We start from the raw sequence: 22,864 nt of genomic DNA, 5'->3' as shown, positions 1-22,864 counted from the left end.
AGGAGAATTGCTAGTTCAAGGACAGCCTCAGTAATTTAGCAAGACCCTGTCTTAAAAGGGTGGGGGGGGGGCGCAGTGCTGGAGATATACATCAGTGGTAAAGCACCCCTGGATTCAATCCCCAGTACAAAAACAAACAAACAAAGTAACAAGAGAAAAGCATAACAGATTTATTTAATCAAAGTTTTGCATGACTTGGAAGCCTTCAAAACTGATCCAAAAGAGGAGCTGGGGTTGTGGCTCAGCAGTAGAGCGCTTGGCTAGCTAGCACATGTGAGGCCCTGGGTTCTATCCTCAGCACCACATAAAAATAAAGATATTGTGTCCAACTACAACTAAAAAATAAATATTAAAAAAATTTATTTAAAAAATGATCCAAAAGATCCAGGGAGGGCTGTGGCTGTGGCTCAGTAGTAGAGCGCTTGCCTAGCATGTGTGAGGCACTGGGTTCAATTCTCAGCACCACATAAAAATAAATCAATAAAATAAAGGTATTGTGTCCAATACAAGTATGAATAAATAAATAAAGGTATTGTATCCATCTACAACTATGAGTATTTAAAAAGAATAGGCCAGAGAACCAGGTAGGTCTTAAAGAGAGAGAGAGAGAGAGAGAGAGAGAGAGAGAGAGATCCAGGGAGAACTGCTTATTGTAATGCTCAGATCAAACGAAGAAGGGACAGCCACATAGGAATGAGACTGGGCAAAAAGCTATGACCTGATGGTGATGGACGGATGGGGGAATCCCAGCAAGGCCCGTTTGTTCAGATACCCTTGGCTTCTCTGTGCAGCATTCCTTCCTCATATATGTAGGTAAGGACCCCTCTGGAATGAGAGTCTTATGATCTACTATCAGACAAAATAGGTCAGAAAATTTCATTATGGCCAGATCTTAAAACACAGTAAGGTAGGGGAAGGTTAGAGGAATATTTCTAGGTTTTATATTTGTCTTTGGAAGAAAGAGGTCTAATCTCTGTGACCCACCTTGAAGAAAAGGAATCCTTAGGTCTGCTTTGGAAAAAGTAGAACTGGAGGAGGAAAGATTTTGCCTCTGAGGCCATCCTCTATTCAGAGTCCTCAGCATGCCAAAGCACCAATTGTTCTTCTGACACTGTTATGTGGGTTAGTCCTCTGTGTCGCCGGTGTCCCCATCCTGCGCCCGCTAGGTAGTACCGCCTGTCACACAACTCAGGATGCAGTGGACTCCATTCTGTATTTTTCTCCTGGGTCATCATACCTGACCTGCATCCCTGGACAGGAATAATTTCAAGGTTTTTAATTATGTCCTTACAGGAATTTGGACATTCAGCTGGAATTTGGACAAAACCATTCATGAGTGTGTGACACCCTTGGGTTTAGTGCCCCAAAAACAAAAGGGGGAAAAAAAATCCATGAGAAAATTTTGAGGAGCAAAATTGGAGAAGAATCTTATTTGATGCCAAGTGATGGATGCACCAGGGGTGTTTGTGGGTGCTCTTGTTTTGAATAGTGTTGTTAATTACTATCCAATTTGGGATCCTGGGATCAGATCAATAGAGAAGAGTTGTCAGGGCAGCTTTCAGGCCACCATTAGAGTCCCAGAGGGTGGTGAAGACAGAAGAAGCATCTTTCCCCCAACGGAAAAATTTCCAGTCTGCTTGCTTTATGGGCTTCCAAAGCCAAAATGGGCTTCCAAGAAGGTGAGAGAAGAGCTGCTGTGGACACAGGTTCTCACTCTTGTTACTTTGTGGGAAAGAGCAAAATGCTAGAAAAGGACACGAAGAACCAATGTGGTCTCTTTGCTGTCCAATTTTTTTTTTTCTTTTAAGGCTCATATAGTCCTGCATTAAACCATCTGGGCACATGGAGTATTGCTATTGGTCACTGCTACAGAAGATAGAGGAAGAGGCAGGCCAGTTTTATAAACCCAGCAGTCATATGGCTCCAAGGAGCCTGCTGGCTGTGCAGACAGGAGTGACCCAAGTCCCCAGGTGCAGACCTAAGCATAAGTCCTGCATTTATGCGTTCTCCAAACTTTGTGCCTTTTCTTTCCCTCTTCATTTTCTGTACATCATCTTTCCTCTAGTGAGAAAATCGATGCCAGGAAGAATATTTTTTTTAAAAGAGGGACAGTTGGATCTTTAGTTTGATGACAGGGAGCTCATTCTTCTTTTGTGTGCTAGTCCCCAAGGGTTTGTGTTTTGTTTTTCATTAGCAAATGGCATTAACAAATGAAAGGGTGTGTTCTGGAAACTGCCAAGAGACAGCTGTTTACCCAGCAGCTGTGTGTGCAGAGAGTGGAGTGGTGAGAGGGGACACCTGCCTTTGTTTGGGAGACTCTGTTGCTACTGAGACCATACCTACTGTGACACCGAAAGTTAATGGTGGAAGGCCACTTGGCCAAATAAGTTTGTTACATTCTGAAAATTAGAGCAGAGGTGTCACCACCCTTTCACACTCAGCAGGGCCTGTCATCTTTTCTCATTGGGTAAAAATGCCCCAAATGTCCACAGCTCTTTTATTTATAACACTGGCTTTATGAATTCATTCATGTGCCAAGTACTATTCTAGATGTCTCTGTGGTGTTTGTTTTGTGGTACTGGGGATTAAACCCAGGGCTTCAGGGTGCATGTGAGGCAAGCTGTCATCGTCTACTACTGAGCTACATCCCGCTCTGTTTATTTTGTTTCGAGATAGGTTCTCCCTAAGTTGCCCAGTTTGGCCTTGAACTTTCAGTCCTCCTGCCTCAGACTCTTGGGATTACAGGCTTGCATCATCACACCTGGGTTATATTTTAATGTATCTTTCAGACTTACCTGTGCTCAAAGATAAGGTGGACTCAGTCTGTTTCTTCCATTCAATTAGAGAGGGTACAGCTGGGCTGGAGCTGTGGCTCAGGCTCAATGGTAGAGCGCTTGTCTCACACTGTGAGGCCCTGGGTTCGATCCTCAGCACCACCTAAAAATAAATAAATAAAATAAAGGTATTGTGTCCATCTACAACAACAACCACAAAAGAGGGTCTAGTCGAGTGGGAGGCCATGTTCCAGAAGCTGACTGGTGCACATAGTCTTCTCCATCCCACCGTGATTGATACACATGGGCCCTAAAGTTTCTGCTTTGGGCAAAAGTTCCCTGGTGTGTGTTTGGTGGGTAGTGCTGGTCAGGCAGGACAGCCTGGCCAGGGGGAAGTGATGGGAGGACCTTTCCACTTTTCATGTACTTCCTACCTGTTCCTCCAGACACCTCTGAGTGCAGCCTTCCAGTCATAGAGATATCAAGGTGGAACTGTGAGTGCTTGTGCTGGAGTGGTAGTACTCTTGCCTGGCATGGGTTTGATCCCCAATATTACAAAAAAAAAAAAATTTAAAGTTTTAAGTACGATAGCAGTATAGAGACCATTACTAATTAATGTTACATGTCAATGGTTCATTCCAGGATCTATCTTGGTTTGGGAGAGGAGGAACAGTTCAGTGAAACTTGGTGCCTGATGGCAAATCTCTGATACCTTTTAACTCTCCTGAGACCTGAGGAATGGTGTGGGAGGAGAGAAAAGGAGTGAAATGACTCTAGCTCTGCCTTTTTTCTGAAGTCCTACTTGAATAGCAGTAGGGCCTCTTGTAGGGGTTAGCTAATGGAGTTTGTAGGTGAAATTTTTATTTAGTGAACTGCATAATTTTTTTCAATGCTTTTTGTAACTTTTTTTTTTCAGACAGTTCTCAATATTTTCCTAAACTGGCCTTGAATTTGCCATCTTCCTACCTTTGTCTCCTGAGTAGTTGGGTTTCAATGTAGCATAGCATCCTGCACGAAATGCACAGACGTTAAATGTACTTTTTTGTATGTGTGGTGAACCCAGGGGCACACTACCACTGAGCTCTATCGCAAGTCCTTTTTAATTTTTATTTTGAGACAGGGTCTTGCTAAGTTTCTGAGGCTGGCCTTGAATTTGCCATCCTCCTGCCTCAGCCTCTGGAGTAGCTGGGATTATAGGAATGCGCTACTGCATGTGGCATTCTGATTTTTTTAAACCATAAATAAGTTTCACCTGTTCAAGAATGTCACATAAATGGCCTTAAGTAGGATGAACTCTTTTGTAAGAGGATTCTTTCTCTTGAATCTTGAAATTCTTCCCTGTTTTTAGTTTGTTCCTTTTTGTCACTGAGTAGTATTCTATTGTATGAGTATATTGTATATCATAGATTATTCATTTTCCCTTATGTAGACACCTGGATGTTTCTAGTTTATGGCTATTATGAATAAAGCATCTGTGAATATTTGCATAGAAATTTTTTAATGCTTTTACTTCTTTTAGATAAAATACCTAGCAGAGAAATTTCTAACTCATAGTTTACATTTAGTTTTATGATTGGATGTTGAGAGCCACAGCCAAAGGGGCCCCAGCAAACTTCCAGCTGCCAGCTGATGATTGGCTCACAGCGGCCCCAGCAACATCTAGCTGATTGGCTCCTCGGCCCCAGCAACATCTAGCTGATTGGCTCCTCTGCGGTGATGCTCATTGGGCTGTTTCCCTGCCCTTTCAGACCACGGAGCTGCTCATTGGGGGACTTTTTTGGCTCCGCCCACGTGACCCAGCCAATCGGCCTCAAGAGCAGGAGGATTGTGGGAGGTGGAGAGAAGCTTGTGTGGGAGAGAGAGGCTTGTGGAAAGCCGGTGGTGGCAGTTGAGGCTCTGAGGGTTTTTCCTGAGAGGCTGTTTTGTTTGGCGTGTGTGGTTCTAAAAATAAAGTTAGTTTCTTTTGACAAGTGGCTCCTGATTGTGCCCAGCCAGACTGCGGCATTTGGTGGCCCGTACGGGGAGCGACTGAGGGTAAGTGAAACTGCTCGCCCCTGAGGGCAGGGCGAGAGGATGGGTAGCCATTTTAAGATTCCTCTTTTATTTTGCTTCACTTTTGTTTTAAGTTGCCTGTCCCTGGAGATGAGTGAGACGGAAGAAAAACCGCTCACATCTGAGGAAAAACTATTTACGTCTGAGGAACAGATAGGGAGAAAGGACGGATGCCCATGTCAGGAGGATAGAAAGGCTATAATGACTTTTTGTTGTTCCCTTTTTATTTCATTCTGTCTCGGTTTTGTTTGGCGTCATCTTGTTGGGTTGTATTATAGTAGAAATATGGGATCAGAAATTAGTAAAAAACAAACTGAAAGAGTGTTAAGTAAATTGTTAGAGGAAGGAGGCATCCCAGTAAAATCAAGAGCAGTCAGGGCATACGTTGATACAATACAAAAATGTAGCCCATGGCTTTTTAAGGAGGAGTTGTTAAATATATCACAATGGACCCATCATGGTGAAGATTTAAAAAGAATAGAAAAGAAAAGCCCAGGGACTCTGCCACTTGGCACATTGCCATTGTGGACATTCGTATCTTGTTTGCTTAGTCCAAAGCCTTCAGTTCAGACAATGGTAGAGGAAGGAGAAGACATAATGATTCAAGTAAAAGAGAAGGTCTCTCAAGTTAGTCAGACAGAGGAAAAGATTCAAGTAAAAGAGAAGGCCTCTCAAGCTAGTCAGACAGAGAAAGAAAGTGTAAAACAGAAAAAGCCATCAGGGGGAAAGTTACAACAGGAGACTGCTACTAACACCTTTCTATCACCAGAGGGTGTAAGTGTCCAACCAACAGCAACACCTCTACAGGAGACTGCTACTAACACCTTTCTATCACCAGAGGGTGTAAGTGTCCAACCAACAGCGCCACCTCCATTTGCTGGGGCCCCTTTGGCTGTGGCTCTCAACAATTGGACAGTTTTATACTCCTAACAAATGTGTGACAATACTAATTCTCTACACTTTGCCAACATTTAATATTGTCTTTTAGCTCCTCTGCTGATATTCAGAAATGTGTTTGTTTATTTTTTGAGTACTGAGCATTGAACCCAGGGTGTTACATATACTAGATAGGTGTTCTATCACTGAGCCTCATCCCTAGCCCTTCTTTTTATTTTATTTACATGTACTCACTAAGTTGCTTAGGGTGTCCTTAAACTTTTTTTTTTAATAATTGTTTTAGTTGTAGATGGACACAATAACTTTATCTTACTTATTTTTATGTGATGCTGGGGATTGAACCCTTGCCTCACACAAGCGAGACAAGCTATTTACCACTGAGCCACCACCCCAGCCTTGTCCTTAAACTTTCTTTCGATCTTCCTGCCTCTGCCTCCCAAGTAGCTAGGATCATAACCATGAGTCAACATGTTTGCCAAAACTATCATTTCTAAAATGAAGGCAGTCTTGGGAAAACCAGGATAGATTAATCATCTAATTTCAAACTGATCTGTAGTATAAAAATATAGAAATAAAAATAAAGTGAGGGAAAGGATAGAGACCAACTAGAATGGTTGGTTTCTAGTCTTAGTTTATCATTTTCTATTACTAATAACACAATGGCCACATGTGGTAAAAACCTTCTTGCTGGCAGAGTTCCAAGACGACATAGAGCATAGTAGGTGAAAGGCAGGAGAGAGTATGTATTTTGGTCTCTTTCCTCACAAGGTCATCAGTATTCGATAATGGGTTTCCACTCTAATGACCTTTTCTAATCCTAATTACCCTCCAAATGCTCTATCTCTAAACACCATAGTTAGATTATCTAAGTTTCTACCCTCTTAATATCTCAGAATGGAGATTAAACTCTTTTTTTATTTTTTAAATATTTATTTTTTTAAATTGTAGTTGGACACAATAACCCTATTTATTTATATGGTGCTGAGGATCGAACCCAGGGCCTTGCACATGTAAGGTGAGTACTCTACCACTGAGCCATAACCCCAGCCCCAGAGATTAAACTCCTTTTAAAAAATATTTATTTTTTGGTTATATGTGGACACAATATCTTTATTTTATTTTCCTGTGGTGCTGAGGATTGAACCCAGTGCCTCAGGCATGCTAGGCTAGCACTCTACCACTGAGCCACAACCCCCAGCCCCAGGGATTAAACTCTTTTGAAGGGGACAGATGATATTCAATCCTATATCATAGTATTATTTCCTTTTAAGTTCAAATCTAGTATCCTAGTATTTCTTTTTAAGTTGAACCTAGCCTCATAGTCAACCTAATTTGGGTTTTACTGTCTTTACTATAGTACATGTGAACATTGTCTATCTCTTCATTTATTTGAGTGTTCTTAATTTCTGTTAGCCGTGTTTTGTAATTCTTTTGTTAAATTTATATTCCTGAGAACTTTCTTTTTCAAATGCTACTCTAATTTTTTAATTTTTTTAAGTATTGGGGATTGAACCCAGGACCCTGGGTGTGCTAAGCAAGTGCCCTGCCGCTGAACTGCATTCCCAACCCTCAAAATTTTATTTTGAGACAGAGTCTTACTAAGTTGTCCAGACTGGCCTTGAACTTACAATCCTCCTGCTTCAGCCTTTCAAGTGCTTGGGATTACAAGGCATGGGCCACTGTGCCCAGCATAAATATAATTTTTAAAATAAACTTTTAATTTTGGAATGAGTTTCGATTTACAGAAAACTTGTAAAGATAGTACAGAATTCTTCTATGCCCATCAACCAGTTTCCCATAATTTTTCCCACATTTTTAGAAAATTAGAGTGTGTTACTCAGCTTTCTATCACTGTGACAAAATACCTGAGAGTAGCAACTTAAAAGGAGACTATCTAATTTTTTTTCTTTTGTTTTGTACTGGGGACTGAACCCAGGAATGTTTTACCATTGAGCTACATCATGAATTTCTTTTTATTTTTTATTTTGAGACAGGGTCTCATTAAATTGCTGAGCTTCTCACTAAGTTGCCTAGGGTGGTCTCAAACTTGTGATTCTCCTGCCACAACCTCTGGAGTTGCTGGGATTATAGGTGAGCAGCAGCACTGGCTAAAGGAGAATCTCTTTGGGCCTGTGGTGAGGCAGAACATCATGGTGGGGAGTGTATGGTGTAACAAAAGTCAAGAGCTCACGACAGCCAGGAAGCAAAAAGAGGGAGCTCACTTTTTTTTTTTTTTTTTAATGTGGTGCTGGGGATTGAACCCTGCTTCATGCATGCTAGACAAGTGCTCTACCACTGAGCCACAACCCTGGCCCAGGGCTTACTTTTAAAACCAAGTCCCTCCCCCAAGCCCATTTAGCCAGGAATCTATTAATAAATGAATCCATTCATGAAGTCAAAGCCTCATGATCTAATCGCTTTAAAAGACTCCACCTCTGATCTTTGCTAAAATGGTGACCAACCTTTAAAACATTTAGATCCAAACCATACATTTAAGATATAATTCACATAACATAAAATTATTCATTTCATGGTTTTTTTGTTCTGTTTTGTTTTGTTTTGGTGCTGGGGTGCTAGAAATTGAACCCAGTCCTTATGCATGCTAAACATTTATTCTGAGCCAGGCACAGTGGCACATGCCTGTAATATCAGTGACTCGGGATGCTGAGACTGCAGAATCATAAGTTCAAGGCTAGCCTGGGCAATTTAGTGACACCTTGCCTGAAAATAAAAAATAAAGGCTGGGGATGTAGCTCAGTGGTAAAGCCACACTGGGTTCAATTCCCAATGCTGGGAAAAAAAGAAAAGAAAAGGAAAGAAAAAAAAGACCAAAACAACAAAAAACATAACAAAACAAAAAAAACTTTTATTTTTATGCTGAGTAATCCATTGTATCTGGACATACCACATTTTGCTTATACATTCTTCAATAGATGGTCACTTGGGTTAGGTTGTTTCTGCTTTTCAGACACTATGAAGGATGTTGCTATGAATATTTGTATATAAGTCTATGTGTAGACCTATGGTTTTATTCTTGGCTGGATATTATTTGATTTTTTTTTTTTTTTTTTTTGTGGTGCTGGGGATTGAACCCAGGGCCTTGTGCACGTGAGGCAAGCACTCTACCAACTGAGCTCTATCCCCAGCCCTTATTTGATTGTTTTAAAATAATTTCTGTTTCTATGATGAGATTTCCAATTTGTTTACTACAAGCATATTTCCCCTTCAATATAGTTATAACATCTACCTCAAAATCCTTATAATTCCAGCATCTGGATCATCTCAGGTCATCTCATTGGTTGCATCTGATCTCGAACACGAGTCACATTTTCCTGTGTCTGAGTGGTCTAGTAATTCTGGATTATATCTCTGATATTATGATATGTTGTAGAGAGTCTGGATTATTAGATTCCTCTGTGGAGATGTTGATTTTGTTTGTTTATTTTATCAGGCAGTTAACTTGGTTAGACTTAAAACTCTGAATTCTATCTCCCTTGAAGGGAAATGACAGCTAAAATCTCTGTCCAGTTCTTTTAGCTTAAGGTGGGCTGCTTGGGCCCTGTTCATGGTTCAGCCACAAAGTAAGGTAGAGTTTGTATGCAGAATTTGACATCCCACCTCTATGGCTTTATCCTTATCCCTCTGTACCTTTTCACTTATAACTGCTCCAAATACTGCCCTTAATTTTATTTATTTATTTATTTATTTTTAAGTGTTTTGCAGTACTGGGGATTGAACCCAGGACTCACACATGCTAGGCAAGGGCTCTACCCCAGAACTACATCCCCAGCCCTTTCTAAAACTTTAAAATTTTGGAACAGGATTCTGCTAAGTTTCCTAGCTTGGCCTTGAATTTGTGATTCTCCTTTCTCTGCCTCTCAAATATCTAGGATTACAGGCGTGTGCTACCATGCCCCCACTGTCCTTAGATTCTTTTTTTTTTTTTTTTTTTTTTTTTGAATTTTTTAAATATTTATCTCTTAGTTTTCGGCGGACACAACATCTTTGTTTGTATGTGGTGCTGAGGATCGAACCCAGGCCGCACGCATGCCAGGCGAGCGCGCTACCGCTTGAGCCACATCCCCAGCCCTCCTTAGATTCTTAAAGTCAGTAAGACTCTGAGTTTCTACCAAAATTTAGCTTCTTTCCTGACTGCTACTGGCAACTTCCTCCAGGTGAAGAACTACGAAAAAATGTGAAGCTGGGTTGGGGATATAGCTCAGTTGGTAGAGTGCTTGCCTCAGTGCACAAGGCCTTGGGATCAATCCTCAGCACCACACACACACGCACACACACAAAAAATGAAACTTACCTACCAGTACTCCCTTCCAAAACGGGTCTCTCCCTTCCCATTGCCTCTGATTTCCAGTGGTTTGGGTTGTTTCCAGGACCTTCAATAGGTAATGTGTTTACCATTTGGTCCAAAGATTACAGTGATATTTACAAAAGGGTTGATCTAATAGAATTTAGCCCACTACTGAAAACAAAATCCCATAAATGATTTGATTGATTGAATGAGGTACTGGGACAAGTGTTCTTCTACTGAGTTACACCCCCAACCCTTCTTATTGTTTTTTTGAGACAGGGTCTCGACAAATTGGTCTCAAACTCATACTTCTCCTGCCTCAGCCTCCTCAGTTAACTGGAATTCAAAGCATGCACCGCTGCTCCTGGCCCATGAGTGAATGTTTTTAGTTCCTGTCTTCTCCCCTTTTAAAATGACATTCTGGGGGCTAGGGACATAGCTCAGTTGGTAGAGTGTTTGCCTCGCACGCACAAGGACCTGGGTTGAATCCCCAGCACCACAAAAAATAAAATGCCATTCTGTTGGTGAGAAATGTCGAGCCATAGAGAAACTAATGGCCATGACAAGATTGTTTGGACAATCACTAGAAACAAATGCCTCTGTTTTACCTTGTCCTCCTTCTAGACACATCTTGGCATCTCTCGAGTCATTAGGGGCCTGATTATCCCTTCTTTCTGTTAGGTGGTATGGGTACGAGGTGGCTGGTGCTGCTTGAGTTTCTTGACTCCCTCTCCACTTTGGTCCTCCCAGGTTCCCACAAAGGCTCTGGTATTTCTTGCCAGTCGGTGCTGGCACTCACGCTCCTCAGGAGGTTGTCAGATTCCCACCGGGCCTTTAGGCCCTCTAAGGCCTGGGAAATGGCAGAAACAGCTGCTCTGAGCATACCCCTGCCATCATCTCCCCCCTCCTTCCCACCCAGGCTCTTCAGCCATGTTTTTCTAGTTTTGTTCTGCCAGATGCTGCCTTTAACTCTCTTCTCCTCAGGGAAGCTGAAGGGCTACAGCAGGATGTCTTGTGGTCATGCTGCTGTTCCCAAGATGGATGATTTGTATGTAGCATCTGGGTGATGAGCAATTGCTCACATTTTGATTTAGCAGCTGGTGGTTCCGAGAAGACACTTCTAATTGCTGCCTTGTATCCTTGAGGTCCAATAGGATGAAAAGAGGCAATCACTTGAAAATCAGTGTGGATTGCATCCCCCTCCCCCGGTGCCCCAGGTCATTAGGCCACCAAGTCCCACAAGGCTTAATTCCTCTGTATCTCTCATGCCCGTCCTAAACCTTTGTCCACCCAAGGTCTCACCATTTCCTACCTGGATTGTGGCTCCATCTTCCTGGTTGTTTTGCTCTCCTGTCTGTCCCCTGCACTCCATCCACTTCACTCTCCAGCCTGCAGACTCCTGACATCTAAAACACAGATCTCATTCCACTCTTCACTTGCTCAAATAAGTTATTCTGTTCCCCTTAGTTTTTTAGGAAAAGTTCATGGCTCTCTCTGTTTTTTTTTTTTTTCAATTTTTAATTTTTGGAAACTTGGTCTGAGACTAATTTTTTTTTTTTTGGTAGTTATACACAATAACTTTGTTTTATTTATTTATTTTTATGTGGTTGCTGAGGATCAAACCCAGGCCTTGCATGTGCAAGGCGAATGCTCTACCACTAATAACCCCAGCACCCTGAGACTTATTTTTGAAACTTGGTCTGCCAGGCTGGCCTCAAAACTCCTGGGCTCAAGCAACCCTCCCCAGCCTCTGGAGTAGCTGGGCCAATGGCCATGCACCCAATTCAAGTCCAGAGCCTTTGACATGCACCTCAAGGCTCTTTGGAATCCAGTCCCAGTCTAAGCCTCCCCTTTCTCCCCACAACTGAAAGGCAACTTCCTTCCTGTATCCATCAGGGTGCAACAGAGAAACAGGACCAGTATGAGAGAGATCACAGGGAACTGACTTTGTGCGATTGCAGACAAGTCTGAAATCAAACTCAAGTAGGTGAGGCATCCTGAAAGGCAGCCTAGAACTGTCAGGCACGGGCTAAAGCTGCCATTCATGGGTGGAATTTCTTCTTTACCTAGAAATCCTCTATTCTGTTTTTAATTTTTTTTTGACTGATTCCATCAGATCCACTTAGATTAATCTTCCTTTCTTCCTTCCTTTTTTTTTTTTTTTTTGGTACTGGGGATTGAATCCAGGGACACTTAACCACTGAGCCACATCCCCAGCCCTTTTTTATATTTTATTTAGAGACAGGGTCTCCCTGAGTTGCTTAGGGCCTGACTAAATTGCTGAGGCTGGCTTTGAACTTCTGATCCTCCTGCCTCAGCCTCTTGAGCCTCTGGGATTACAGGTGTATACCACCATACCCAGCTTCCTTTCTTTTTTAGTACCAGGGATTGAACTCAGGGGCACTCAACCACAGAGCCACATCCCCAGCCCTATTTTGAATTTTATTTAGAGACAGGGTCTCATTAAGTTGCTTAGCACCTCACCATTACTGAGGCTGGCTTTGAACTTACAGTCGTCCTGTCTCAGCCTCCCGAGCCGATGGGATAACAGGCATGCGCCACCGTACCTGACTGAAAACTGTATTTTAAAAGTTTCCAGAATCACTCTAGGTAGTGAACACTCAGATTCAAATTCCTTCTCTGCCAGTTATAGATGTGTGACCTTGAGCTAGTAACTTAACTCTTAGGCTCATTGCCTGCATAGGTACAACTGAGGAGAGAATAGCTACTTTTCAGATTTTTAAAAAAATTTTTTTTAAACTTTATTATTTATTTATTATTTGTATGTTGTGCTGAGGATCGAACCCAGGGCCCTGCACATGCGAGGTGAGCGCTCTACCTCTGAACCACAACCCCAGCCCCTTCAGATTGTTGTGAAGATCAGTTATCTAAGTGCTCAGCCAGTGCCTGGTATAGTCAACTTCAGAATATGGCAGTTTCTAATATGAAGGGAAAAGAAAAGAGGTATATGGATTCTTATTCTCCAGACAGCCTGTCTTCCCTGGGGCTATGCTAATTCTTACTAGCCTGGCATATTCTCCTGTCCTAGATGGGTCTATCCATTTATATCATCCTTCCTGCTATCTTGCATTCTTCCTAATATATTGTAGACTCCTTGGTGCTGGCCAGGTCCACAGCCCATTGCTGTGCTGTGTGTAGTGCTATAGAAGGAGGTCTGCCCTGCCCTGAGTTTGGAACCAGCCCTGCTGCTCAGTCTCTGGGAGCCCCCTGGCCCATCCTCTCACTTCTCTTGGGCTCTGGCTATTCAGCTGTGCATAGCTCCTCCCTCACTTTGGCTCTGTTGACTGCTGAGGTTTCCTGGCTTGGCACTGGCTTCCCCTTACCTGTGTCAGGAGGCCCAGGTAAGAGCACACAAAAGCTTGCATTGAAGTTACTTGGGATATTTTCCACAGACAGTGTGTTTGGGCCTTTCCCCTAGTCCTGCACATGCATCTGGGTTCTCTAGTGCCATTTCCCTTCATGGGGCATTGTTAAAGAAGCTGCACCTGCGGGGCCTCCCTTGCTCACACACTCACCTATCAGGTATACAAGGAGCATTTACTGTGTGCTCAGGCCTGGGATGGTCAGTTGACACCAAGGGTCAAAAGGCTCAAACCCTGGGGCTGGGGTTGTGGCTCAGTGGTAGAGTGCTTGCCTTCATGTGTGAGGCACTGGGTTCCATCCTTAGCGCCACATAAAAATGAATGAAATAAAATAAAGACATTGTGTCCATCTACAATTTAAATAAATAAATAAGTAAAATAAAAGCATCGTGTCCATCTATAACAGCAACAACAACGAAATATTTAAAAAAAAAAAGTCTCAAACTCTGATCCTAAGCAGCTCACAGACTAGGGGCCAGATGGAGGAATAAGGGATATGTAGTCTTTGGGAGCAATAGAAGAACTACTGACCGAGGGTCCATCGTGTGCATGCGTGTGTGTGTGTGTGTGTGTGTGTGTGTGTTTTGAAGGAAAGCTTCCTGGACAAGTGATGCCTAAGATGTGAAGGATGAGGCAATGTTAATTTTAAGTAGAGGGGGAGGGCATGTATTCCAGTTGAGTACAGTCAGAGCATGAAGTGGGAGGTTGTTTTTGTTTTTGTTTGGTAGCAGGGATTGAACCCAGGGGCACTTAACCACTGAGCCACATCCCCAGCCCTTTTTGGTATTTTATTTAGAGACAAGGTTGCGCTGAATTGATTAGGGCCTAAGTTGCTGAGGCTGGCTTTGAACTCGAAATCCTCCTTTCTCCGCCTCCCAAGCTGTGGGATTACAGGCATGTGCCACCATGCCCTGAGAAGTGGGAGGTTGGACAGTGGCAAAAGGGGCCTGGAGAAGGGCTGGCTTGTGACAGGCCTTGATTGCTGGACTGAAGGGTGTGGATTTGACTTTGAGGCCCCAGGAAAGTATTAAACAGTACAGTGTGTGTGTGATCACATTTATAACCTGATTATAATATATAGGTTTATATGTTATATGTGATAGTTACTTCCCTGCCTCATGGGTGCATTATCTTCCACTGAGAGTGTCACCTGCACCAATGGCACCTTTGTGAGGTTATGTAAGTCCCAAGGGAGCTATTGGAGTTTATGCCATTAGTGCTTGTTAAGTAGCAGATCTGTTATCTGAGTAAGGGCATAAAAACAGATCATAGGCCATGCAGGACAAGATCTAATCTTCTGTTACTAATCTCATCCAGGCCTCTTGGGTCTTCCTGGGCCTTCATCTGTTGATAAGCATTCCATCTGTCCTTTCTACTTCCTAGAGTTGGCATCAAGTTCAAGTGAGATATCATCTGTGAAAACACTTTGAAAAGTGTACAGTGTAGCTGGGTGCAGTGGCGTACACCTGTAACTCCAGGGACTCCAGAGTCTGAGGCTACAGGGTCACAAGTTTGAAGCCAGCCTCGGCAACTTATCAAAACCCTAAGCAATTCAATGAGACCCTGTCTCAAAATAAAAAGTAAAAAAAGGACTGGGGTTGTGGCTCAGTGGTAGAGTGCTTACCTTGCACCCATGAGGCACTGGGTTTGATCTCAGCACCACATAAATATAATGAATGAAATAAAGGTATTGTGTCCATTCACTACTAAAAAAAAAAAAAAAAAGTTTTAAAAAAGACTGGTGATGTGGCTTTTCGTTAATGCACCCCTAGTTTCAATCCTCAATGGCAGAAAAGGAAAAAAGAAAAAAAGTATCTGATGCAAATACTAGGATATCTTTCCATTTTTGGTGTCACCTTTGATTTGTTTTATAGTTTTCAGTGTACAAGTTTTTCACCTCTTAGTTTAATGTATTTGAAGTTTTATTTTTTTGTTTCTGGGGTTTTTTGTTTGTTTTTCCTTTTTGGTACTGTGGGTTGAACCCAGGGGGCTTTACCACTGAGCTGTGTTCCCAGTCCTTTTTTTCTTTTTGAGATAGGGTCTAGTTAAGTTGCTGAAGCTGACCTCAGACTTGGAATCCTCCTGCCTTAGACTTCTCTGAGTCATGGGGATTATAGGCATGTGCCACTGTGCCTGACTATTATTCTTTTTAATGCTGTTATCAATTAGGTTGTTTTTGTTTGTTTGTTTGTTTTTTGGTATTGGGGATTGAACTCCAGGGCACTGCGCTACATCCCCAGCCCTATTTTGTATTTTTATTTAGAGACAGGGTCTCACTGAGTTGCTTAGCGCCTCCCATTGCTGAGGCTGGCTTTGAACATGCGATCCTACCGTCTCAGCCTCCTGAGCTGCTGGGATTACAGGAGTGCACCACCACACAGGGCCCTATTTTGTATTTTATTTAGAGACAGGGTCTCAGTTGATTAGCACCTCACTTTTGCTGAGGCTGGCTTTGAATTCACGATCCTCCTCCTTCAGCCTCCCAAACTGCTGGGATTACAGGCATGTGCCACCATACCCTGCAATTGGGTTATTTTTTACATTCCCTTTTTGGATAGTTCATTATTTAGTGAATAATAACACAACTGATTTTTTTGCATGTTGATTGTACATCTTGCAACTTTACTGGATTCATTTATTCCAACATCTAAAATCAAAAAAGAAAAAATATATACAATGCAAATGCTGAGATACCTTTCCAGGTGTATCTTGTTTTATTTGTGGGATCTTGAGGATTTTCTTTATATAAGATCATGTCATCTGCAAGCACAGATGACTTTGCCTCTTTTCAGATTTCTATGCCTTTTATTTTTTCCTTGCCTAACTGTTCTGTCTAGAACAACCACACAAAAAAAATTATAAATATATGTGGGAAGGAAGTGAAAACACAAATATTAATTGTGGTTATTTTATCTCTGGTGTGGATTATGCCCTTGGGGAATATGCTCATGTGTGTTCACATTTGTAAAGTTTTTATGTATATTTTTAATTTTTTGTTTGTTTGCTTTGTAATACTGGGAATTGAACTCAGAGGCACTCTACCGCCAAGCCACATCCCTAGCCACTTTTAAACTTTAAAAAAAAATGGTGGGGGGATTGAACTTGGGCACTCAACCACCAAGCCATATCTCCAGTTCTATTTTGTATTTTATTTAGAGACAGGGTCTCACTGAGTTGCTTAGTGCCTCACTTTTGCTGAGGCTGTCTTTGAATTTGAGATCCTCCTGCCTCAGCCTCCTGAGCCACTGGAATTACAGGCATGCACCACTGCATCTGGCAAACTTTTTTAAATTTTGAGGGAGGTCTAAGTTGCCCAGGCTAGACTTGAACTTGATCGTTCTCTTGCTTCAGCCTCTCAAACCCCTGGAATTACAGGCATGCACCACTGCACCAGACCCTTATGTTTTTATATTTAAAAATATGTTACTCTTAGCTGTATGCAATGACACACACTGTAATCCCAGCAGTTTGGGTGGAGTGCCCCTGGGTTCAATCCCCAGTACTATCAAAAAAATTTTTTAAAAAGGTATGTTTTACTTTTTTTTTTTTTTTTTTTGGATACCCAAGGGCACTCTACCACTGAGCAAAATCTCTAGCCCTGTATTCCTCTTTTAATATTTTAATTTACTATAATGCTTGGGAAGCACATTCACATGGTACAGAAGGGTATACAGTGAGAGTCTCTCTTTCTCCTGCCCCCAGATACCTACTGCCCTTCTCCAGAAATAGCTGCAGTGACAGTTCCCTAATCCTTCCAGAGATAATGTATCCATCTACAAGCACTACAGATAGATATATCTGCCCCATTTTTTGCATAGATTTTAGTATATTACATGTATTATTTTTTTCTTGGAAACAAAAGTTTTCTAAATAAGGTCATTAAGTAATAAACATAAGCCAGGCGTAGTAGCGCAAGTCTGTAATCCCAGTGGCTCAGGAGCTGAGACAGGAGGATCGCAAGTTCAAAGCCAGCCTGAGCAATGGAGAAGTGCTGAGCAACTCAGTGAGACCCTCTCTCTAATAAAATACAAAATAGGGCTGGGGATTGAGTGCTGGCTCAGAGATTGAGTGCTCCTGAGTTTAATCCCCAGTACCAAAACAAACAAAAATAAACATAAATGCATAAAAATTAACATCATTGTTCTAAGTGTGCATAAACACTAGCTCTGTGGAATGTAAATAGGTTTTATGTGGAGGAGAGTTTCCTAGTTGAGTGAGCTAAGTGGAAACCACATGCAAATAAGTTTGGTTAATGCAAAGGCTTCAGGGGACTTTGACATGCTGATTGTTTATATCAGAGGGCTGCTGTCTCAGCCCCTTGAATGGGGGTTGATAAAGGACAAGCAAAAATTGCCACCCCCAATCCCTGGAAGTGTGTGTGTGCTGGGCTGAGGATGGAACAGGGCTGTGGAAGGAGGGCTGGACACAGAGTCTGACAACCATAACTGTGTGACTTAGGGCAGAGTTGGCCTCCCCTGGCAAATGATAGTTACCATGTGTGCCCTGCTCAGAGGCTGATGTGTTACTGGGTTATAGAAATACCTATTTGCAGATGTTATTCTCCCCACCCTCGTTCCACAATGGAGATTTCAAGTAGGGGCAGAGTTTGGGTGTCCTGTAGGTTCCCAGGTCTCATAGATCACAGGGCTTTTTTGTTTTTGTGTTTTATGTGCTGGGGATTGAACCCAGGGGCACTTAACCACTGAGCCACATCCCCAGCCCTTTTTTGTATTTTAGTTTTAAGAGACAGGGTCTTGTTGAGTTGCTTAGGACCTCACTAAGTTGCTGAGGCTGTCTTTGAACTTGCGATCCCCCTGCCTCAGCATCCCAAGCTGCTGGGATTATAGATGTGCACCAGCTGATCACAGGACTTTCAAAGGGATCCTGGAAGTTCAGTGAAATTTTGTGCTGGTAGAGAAAGTCAGACTTTTGAGCCTTTACAATGCAGAAGGGTCTTTAGCTCAGCCAGCCTCTTACAGACAGGAAACAAACTGCTTGCCAAAATCACTTGCAATATTGAGCTCATTCTGTGATAACTGACTTTTTTTTTTTTTAACTCATCCATTGGAAAAATTTTGCAAAAGTTTCTTTTCTTGTTGATGCAAGGCACCTCTCTATGGCTCTGTACCATTTTTTTAAAGCAGTTATTTAAGGCTCAGGAGGCCCCTTGTGAAATTCTTTTTGAAACAAAACAACCTTTGACTCACCTCATCTATAACCATCAATAGTGACTGTATTCATTCCATGGAAGGGAGGAGGCAGGGTCTGGCAACAGATTTTTCCATGGCTAACTGGTCTTATATAGTGGTAATTAGTTATAAATTGTGTGTATGTGTGTGTGTGTGTGTCCGTCCCGCACACACAAATACACAGCACTGGGGGTTGAACCCAAGGGTGCTTTACTACTGAGTTACATCCTCAAACCTTTTATTTATATTTTTTGAGAACTGGGGATTGAACTCGGGCACTCAACCACTGAGCCCTATTTTGTATTTTATTTAGAGACAGGGTCTAACTGAATTGCTTAGCGCCTCGCTTTTGCTGAGGCTGGCTTTGAACTCACGATCCTCCTGCCTCAGCCTCATAAACCGCTGGGATTACAGCCATGGGCCACTGGCTCAGATTATCCATTTCTTAAAAAAGAAATACTGTTGGGATTTTTATTAGGATTGTGTTAAATCTGTAAGTCAATTTGGGGAGAGTTCATGTCTTAACAATATTGAGTCTTTTATGGAGGTGACCTGTCGCTCTGTTAAACCTTCCTTGTTTCTGATATGTTACAAATGTAAATTTTGACCTTTGACTTTTGGAGTCTTTGAACACCTTCTGTGAAACTTACTCCTTTTCCAGTACCAAGGAATGGCAGTGCAGGTGCATGAGGAAGCAGAGAAAATGGAAACTCCAGAAGACCCATTTCAGTTCTCCAGAAACACAGGGGCACAGGAGGATCAAAAAGGAACAAATCCCTAGGCAGAATTAGAAAATCCCTGTCAACTGAGGAGGGGGAAATATTTTGAAAGGCAACAAAAGATGACTCCAGAGTAAGTTTAAAAAACATCAGCAGACATGTGCTATTGTGGTGGCTTGGGTTATTGGGGTATTTGTTTTCTTGGGCTGGAGGTGTGGGTTTGGGGATTAACAGGTAGATATGTTTTCAAGTCTTCTCCTGTTACACGCTGTCTAGAATCAATCAAGCCTTTCCTTTCATTGTAGAACATGCTGGGGGGCTGGGGATATAGCTCAGTTGGTAGAGTAGTTGCCTCACATGCTCAAGGCCTGGGTTCAATCCCCAGCAACACACACACACACACACACACACACACACACACAGAATCATCATGCTGGGGGGCTGGGGCTGGTGCTCAGTGGTAGTTCTGGTCTAGCATGTGTGAGGCACTGGATTCTATCCTCAGCACCTCATAAAAATAAAATAAAGATATTGTATCTACAGCTAAATATATATATATATATTTTAAAAGTTATTAAAAAAAATAAGCATGCACCAGGTGCGGTGGCACATGCTTATAATCCCAGCAGCTGGGGAGGCTGAGACAGGAGGATTGCAAGTTCAAAGCCAGCCTCAGAAACAGTGAGGCCCTAAGCAGCTCAGTGAGACCCTGTCTCTAAATAAAATACAAAATAGGGCTGGGGATGTGACTCAGTGGCTGAGTGCCCCTGAGTTCAATACACAGCACTGCCCCCTCCCCACCCCCCCAAAAAAAAAAAAAACATGCAGGTAGACACAGGCAAGGGTACTGAGTCTCATTGCCCTGTGGATATAGTCAAGGATTTGCTGCCCTGGGAAACATACCTGTCATTTTTATTCTTATTTTTCTTTCAGGACAGAGCTCATAGAGCCTGACCCTTAGTTCTGCTTATTCATCACAGCTAGAAGGGGCAACTCTGGAGGACCTCAGTCAGGTCAGGCCCAGGCCAGTCCCATTGTTGCCCACCACCTAAGCCCAAGTGGCCTGCAAGGAATCCTTGTACCTGCCTTTCTGGGCTATTCATGCCATTGCTTGTACCTATGATGCCACTGGTCAGTCAGATATTTAAGAAGGGGAAGGGGGAATTTCAGAACAGCACTCAATATACGTTGGTGGTCAAGAGCACCAGCTCTGGAACTAGCCTGCCTGACTTCGAGTCCCACCGCAACTACTGTTAGTTTTGTGTGTGTGTGTGTGTGTGTGTGTGTGTGTGTTGCTGGGGATTGAACCCAAGGTCGTGTGCATGCAAGGCAAGCAACTACTGACTGTGAGACAGTGGGCAAGTTTGAAACTCCCTATGCCTCCGCTTCTCCTTCTGTAAAATGGAGGAAGTAAGACTATCCATCTCATGGAGTTGTTCTGAGCATTAAATGAAACAGTACACGTCTGGCATTTAAGAGAGTGCCCAGCACCAGTGAGCTGTGGGTGATGTTAGCAGTTAATTATTATTGTGGACCTCACTCGTCCAAGGCATGGGATCCAAATGTAGCCTCTGATGCTGTTTGGGAGGTCTCATTCTATCCTTCTGGAGTATGGCCTTTCACTATCTTGATTTCATGTGCTAAAAAATCACCAGCTTTTTAGGCACAGATGCAACTTTCTTCCTTATTAGAATTATAGATATGTGGCCCTGGCTTTGCTTTCTCAGATTCAACGAGGAATTATTGGCCCTGTGAGTCCATGGGTTTTGGATTCCAATCCTAAATTCTCCCCCAGCTGGCCACTGGACTTTAGCTTCAGTGTGGAGTTAGATATGTTCCAACTGATTGTTAGGCCAGAAATTCCTGACCTCTTCCTATTGTGTGATTTTTTAAATCACTGTTTCCTAAAAATATGGAATGATCCATATGATTTTCAACTTAGAGTGAATAAAAAGTGTATCTTGAAAAATGGAAAATTGTGTGGTTTCTGCCCACTATCCATTCAAGAGATGCACTTTCAGTCTCTGGGGTCTGTGGAAGGAGCTTTCAACCAGAGAAGATTCATCTTTGGATCATGCTGCAGGCCCAGGGAGCCCAGGCCACTCTGCCTTCCTTCTGTTCTGAAAGGCCTCTCTCAGCCCAGAACAGCAGCTAGTGAGGGTGCAAACTTCCAGGATGAGGCGTGTTCCTCAAATACTTACCATGATTGTTTTTTCATCACTGCCTCAGCTTTTGATTCCTGTTGGAATACAGTTTGAAAATTACCTGCAAAAAGCAGTTTTGTTGTCTTTCTTTCTCTGATTCCTTTGTCTCAGCATTTGGCAGGATCCTTTTAAACTTTCTCTCATCTGACGCTCCATGACCTTAAGGATATGGCATGCTCTTTGGTAAATTCAGGTCACATTCCATAGCCAGAGTCTGGATAGTAGTAGAATTTCCTTATGGGACTTTATCAGAAAGTCCAATGCTGTTTTTTTTTTTTTTTTAAACTGACCTTAATTATCTATCTCTGCAAATGCTCATAGTTAATATAGTTGCAGGCTGAAAGCTTTGGTAATAAGGACTTCCTTCTCTCTCCCTTTTTAGTGTTTTATTTTTATTTTTAAAAAATATTCCACACAGTTTTTTACAAAGGTGAACTCTGATCTTTGTGGTGGGCTTATCAGTAGGACTTCTGGTGGTGAGCACGAACCAGGACCTCCAAACTTTGGACTCACAGCCACTGGGGTCACCGACCAACAGGGTCCCGTCATACTGGATGAGGATGTCTTTGTTCTCCTTCTTGGAAGCCTCATCTACATATTTCTGGTAATAGGCCACTAGGACTTTGGAAATTGGCGGATAGCATAAATCTGAGCCACATGATCACCACCCTTCACACGGACCCGGATGTCCACACCAGCAAACCGCTCCTTGCCCAGAGCAGAACGGGTTCCAATAACTTGTATTGCAGCGTGCGCAGCTGGATCATCACCAGCCAACGCCCATTCACCTTGATCAGGTCGTTGCCCCGTTTGCAGTGTGCCACAGAGGTGGCCCGTCTTCTTGAATCCGAAGACTTGTACAGACTGAAATGGACCCTTGGCCCGCATGACTATAGGGAGCAGTCCTCTCCACGTGGTGCTGCAACCCGAAAGGGTTGTTTTTTGTTTGTTTTGTTTGTTTTTAATATATTTTTTTAGTTGTAGATGGACACAATATCTTTGTGGTGCTGGGGATCGAACCCAGTGCCTCATGCATGCTAGGCAAGCGCTCTACTACTGAGCCACAATCCCGGCCCCGCCTTTTTAGTGTTTTAAGTGACTCAGAGTACTAGAGAGGTTGGTGGTGACTTGATGTTTAAAAATTCAGAAAAGTCAAAGGCCTCCTTCTTAGAAGGCCGGCTGGTTCTCATTCTTAGGGCACTCTGCGAAGTCAGTGCCTTCTATTGCCGTCCATATACCCTTTCATCCCATGCGATGGATTTGGGCAGTATTTCCCAAAGTTTGGCATAGATATCATTGTGGTGGAGCACGATCTGATTTAGACATTTAAATACACTAAG

At 42.7% G+C, this 22,864-nt stretch overlaps 1 protein-coding gene and 1 pseudogene across 2 annotated transcripts in view; one reads left to right on the top strand and one right to left on the bottom strand.

The window, feature by feature from the left end:
- Stox1 (storkhead box 1) overlaps nt 1-22,864 on the top strand; it is a 59,201-nt gene that overhangs the window by 2,177 nt on the left and 34,160 nt on the right. The window lies entirely within an intron of this gene.
- Nucleotides 10,954-22,412, bottom strand: LOC124076061 (small ribosomal subunit protein uS9-like; annotated as a pseudogene).

Source organism: Marmota monax, unplaced genomic scaffold (assembly GCF_021218885.2).
Source record: "Marmota monax isolate L192 unplaced genomic scaffold, Marmota_monax_Labrador192_F-V1.1 WCK01_AAM20220418_F8-fsc00019, whole genome shotgun sequence".
Classification (NCBI taxonomy): Eukaryota; Metazoa; Chordata; class Mammalia; order Rodentia; family Sciuridae; genus Marmota; species Marmota monax.
This window is presented reverse-complemented; position numbering and strand designations above follow the sequence as displayed.